At 29.1% G+C, this 4,826-nt stretch overlaps 1 long non-coding RNA gene across 1 annotated transcript; it reads left to right on the top strand.

The window, feature by feature from the left end:
* Nucleotides 1-834: 834 nt before the first annotated feature.
* On the top strand, nucleotides 835-1,752 carry LOC139432220 (uncharacterized). The gene is made up of 3 exons (XR_011642087.1): nucleotides 835-1,031; nucleotides 1,097-1,227; nucleotides 1,279-1,752. It is a non-coding gene; the product is annotated as an uncharacterized lncRNA (long non-coding RNA).
* Nucleotides 1,753-4,826: the final 3,074 nt, after the last annotated feature.

The following is a 4,826-nucleotide window of genomic DNA, read 5'->3' as shown; positions in this document are numbered from 1 at the left end:
TCATTTTTAACAACGACGTAGTTCAACCATTTTTAATTTGTAACGTGTTCTTTATAAATTTAAAGTTTATATGATATTTGTAATATATTTCGGAATTATAAAATGTTTTTCAACATGATCTGTCAATCTTAAAAATATTTTTTGAAGAGCTGGATGTAACTTTTAACGAGTAAGTAATTAATATTAAAATTCATTCATTATTGTTAACTTTTGAATAGTTTAAGTTTGGATTAAAACAATATTGTAAAACAAATATTTTTCACTGTAGAGTCTCTAAAGATGCTTGTAAGGCGAAACTAGTCAGACGAATTATAAATAAAATTTATTCAACCAGTTAAAGTACATTGAAACTTTTCTTTTCTCTTGACCATTCATTTCTCCACTGGTAACATGGATTATATCAATTTTAAGTCATACTTATGAATACTATAACACAACAATTTTTATTGTATTAAAAAAAATACATAATTACTCGCATTCTATTTAAACTTAAGCAGGAGATTTTTTTCTTTAATCCCGTTAACACCTCGAACAATAAATTTATTTCCAGGATATGATTAAGGACTATTGAAACGACAATTATTTTTTCATACAATATGAAACATATGAACATATGAAAAAATAATTGTCGGTTCAATAGTCCTCAATCCTATCCTGGTAAAAAATTTATTGTTCGAGATTCTATTTAAAATACATCACTAACTTTTAATAATGTTTAGTACTTGAAATTAAAATGTTATTCATCATATTTCTATCAAGTTGAAGTGGTGATTATCTGAAACTTCATTTTATTTGATATCACTGAAAGTAGTTGAGGAAAGGTGTAAACATTTTTATCAAAACTTATCGATGTAGTGATGTTACGCTTATTTATTGTAATTTTCGCCCTTGCCACACTGGCACAATGCTAATTCAATACGAACATGTGGGATAATCGGGATACGATTGTGCATCTGTTCGAATGGATGTTTTTAGACGTCGCAGATGAATACGAGCGGTTTTTGCAACGTAAAGGTTCTGGGGGTGTACAGGTAGAAATAAAGAAACGTCGATGTGCAATAAATAAAAGTTATTTATTCTCTATTTAATTTTTTAGTTGTCTCCTGTAAGCGAAAATAGACCATGGTGGGAACGTAGTTAACCCATCAGTTACAATTTTGGTACAAGATCTGGTGGAGAATCTGAATTTGCAGATATGACTAAAAGATGTAACGCAGTTGGAGTTAGGTAACAAATCAAGTTTTAGCTTTATTATTAGTGTAATTGTGTTCTTTTTAGAATTTGTGTTGATGTTGTTTTGAATCACATGACAGGAAATTGGGATCATGTAACAGGAACTGCTGGAAATGGTGCAGATTCATCAACAAAATGTTACCCTGCTGTCCCATATGATTCGACCTATTTTAATTCTGATTGTGCCATTTATGCCAGGTTGATGCCAGATTATAATATCGCAGGATATAATAATATAACAAAATATATATATACAGGGTGTTTCGGTGACTCGGGGAACAAATGTAACCACATGTACTAGAGTGAAAATGATGACGATTCATGTAAAAAAAATTTGTAAAAGTAATCATATTGCAAAGATACAGGCCATCAAAGTTAGGAAATTTTAACACGTTTTTCTAAATATCTTAAACACTATTTATGGTAAAGCGTTGAAATTTGGTACAGTGTAAACTAATATCACGTAAAATCATTAGGCAATTTTTGAGTTGGATCGGTACGCGGGAACAATGCTATACAGAATGTTCCTAAAGTTTCTTTGCTCAGAACTTTTTTTTTATCATAACGTTACATTTATTTTTGCAGTTTCTAATAGTAAATTTAGTTTAGAAACTTTTATCACTCTTAGAGAATATTGATAAAATCCACCGTTTTCGTATTAAATGCAAAAATGTTAGACTCCAAATCCAATAACACTAAAAAAAAATAAATAAAAAATCTGAATTGGCAGTGACAAGTGAAAATCGAACTGAGCTGTCATTACTATTATGTTTGCAACATGTCCAAGTGTAGATTTAGCTAAATCACATTTTTAATTTGTTTTAGTTGATTTAATAAAAGAATCCAAAAACAATAAATTAAAAATCAACAAAAAATAAACAAAAAACGACAACACTAACAGGAATAATAAAAAAAATACATAAAATAACAAGAGAAGTAATAAAAAATACTAAAGAAAATGTTCAAAAACTTACATTTCTTTTTTTTAGTGCTATTATTGAAATCGGAACCCAACATTTTTGCATTTAACACGAAAACGGTGATTTTTATCAATATTATCTACGGGTAATAAATGTTTCTAAACTAAATTTACTATTAGAAACTGCAAAAATAAATGTAGGGTTATGATAGAATAAAAAAGTTCTGAGCAAACAAACTATAGGAACAGCCTGTATAGCATTGTTCCCGAGGACCGAACCAACTAATAAATTGCCTAACGATTTTACATCACATTGATTTATACTGTACCAAATTTCAGCGCTTTACTGTAAATAGTGTTTAAGACATTTGGAAAAATGTGTTAAACTTTCCTAACTTTGATGGCCTGTATCTTTGAAATTTGAAGACTTTTACTAATTTTTTTTACATGAATCGTCATCATTTTCACTCGAGTATATGTGACTAAATTTGTTCCCGGAAACAACGGTTCTGTATTATCCATAAAGAGGCAGACAAAGAAACTAAATGAAGAAGACGCTGCTTTTCAGATAGCTTTTCAACAAATGATATTGTTTCTTCCCAACATTGTTGTTAATGGAGCGATGTAAATCCAATTACCCTTAAATTTTATACGGTCAATGTACTTTCAGCAAGACAGTTGCCCAGCTTACCATTCACACATTGTGTCAAATGGTTAAATTTACAATTTCGTCAAAAATGGATTGAACGAAATGGTCCTATTTGATGGCCAGCACGCAGTTCTGATTTTACAATTATGAATTTTTGTTTTTGGGGATGATTGAAACAAATTGTTTACAGTGAACCATTATAAGATGATGCAGAACTATTAAAACTAAGAATAATTAAAGCGATAGAATCTCTACCACTGGCGGAAATTCGTACTTCTTATAAAGAATTTAGAACTCGTCTTCAAATGTGTGCCGAATTGGGAGGGAATTTGTTTGAATGAGGATTTGTTCACTTACAAATAAATAATATTTATTACTTACATAGTGTGTTATTACATAAATTTACATTTAAAATATTTTATTCAATTAGCCATATTTTAATTTGATTTGTCCTTATATTTTTCACTAACATAAGTTGTAGCTTTTATGGTTTCTATGGTTACATATTGTAAATTGAACTTGAAAAATTTGAAATTTAGGAAAAGTATAATTTTTACATACAAATGGGGTTAATTAGTTAACTTCTATAGTTAGAATATAAAGTTCGTTTAGTGGTTTGAACATATCCGACGCATTATTTATGATGAGATAAGTTTGAAAAATCAATAATAAATTTTTTTTCCTCTTTGTAACTCGATCCGGGCACATACTGTATATTGTTTTTATATTAATTATAATTATTATTTTTTGTCTTAATTTTTTTCTTCACGCATTTATTTCAATTTACAAAACCTTCTCTTGGCATAAAAATGAAATAATGTTATTCCAGACAAACAGAATCATTAATCTGTTTCTAGGAATTTCCGAAACATTTTTGTGTTGAACATATTAACATTATTATTCGCTTTTCTACAAATTATGTAAAAATTTTGTTCACTTAAAAACGGCAAACACATCTTTAATAAAAGATAATAAAAAAGATTTTATTAAATTCATTTAATTCATTCATTATAAAATATGATCAAAATTAAGCCTGACCAAATTAAGAGAAAAAATTAAACACACCAGTTAGCTGGTCGCTCACTGCTAGTGAGGGTATGTGACTGCTAGTGACTAGTAATCTCGGTCCACGGTACTATACATTGAACTGTTATTTAATTTTTCTTAATTTTTGTCATAAATAATGAATAAATCGCAAATTTTTTAGTGTGGATTTACTTTACTATTAATCCCACATCATGGGAGTCACATTATGGTATAAGAATCGTTAAAAAATAAAACTATAAATTTCGTCATTTTTAATGCAATTTCTTGAAATTCTGGTCTGGGTTATCTCAGATATATTATCAAAGGTATTATATACGCTAGATGTTAACCGACAGTGCAGAGGGTTCCTTGGTATAGAACGATGCCGTTTGTATCACGATACTTCTTTACGCTTATTGTAAGGTTGAGACTGGGTCACGCGCTGTATATCGCGTGAAGTTTACAAAGTTTATTAAAGTTTAAAATAAATTTTCTTACTTTATATAGAAGATTTTCCTACGGTTTTCTTTTCTTCTAACTTTAATTTTAAATAATCCATAATTTCCATAATTATGGTAACTCAGAAAACGATAAATTTATTCTTATTTAAGAGAAATATAAACACAAATAAATTAGGATTGTATCCCGAGATCCTTCTGGTCGCGATGTTACCAGGATACTGAAGCGTTCCGGGATGCATAAGAGCACTCTGGGTATCGGTACTGCACACGAATTTAACCATAGAAAATTGGGTAGAGGGGAAATCAACTCAATAAATCACCTCAGTAAATCAAAAAAGGATTTTTATTACACTTTATATATCAGAAAGTGTTCATTTTAAACTAATTAATTTTAATTTATTTCACAATAATATATGATTAAAACTCATTACATCTTGAAGAAAAGAGGGAAAGAAAGAGAAACTCTCAGTGGGAATGATAATTTAAAGTGAAAATTTTCCTTGAATTCGGGAAGATCTTCATCAAGCGTGTCTTTATT

The sequence above is a fragment of the Onthophagus taurus genome, chromosome 11, assembly GCF_036711975.1.
Source record: "Onthophagus taurus isolate NC chromosome 11, IU_Otau_3.0, whole genome shotgun sequence".
NCBI lineage: Eukaryota > Metazoa > Arthropoda > Insecta > Coleoptera > Scarabaeidae > Onthophagus > Onthophagus taurus.
The sequence above is the reverse complement of the archived record's forward strand: the minus strand, read 5'-3'. Positions and strand labels throughout refer to the sequence as shown.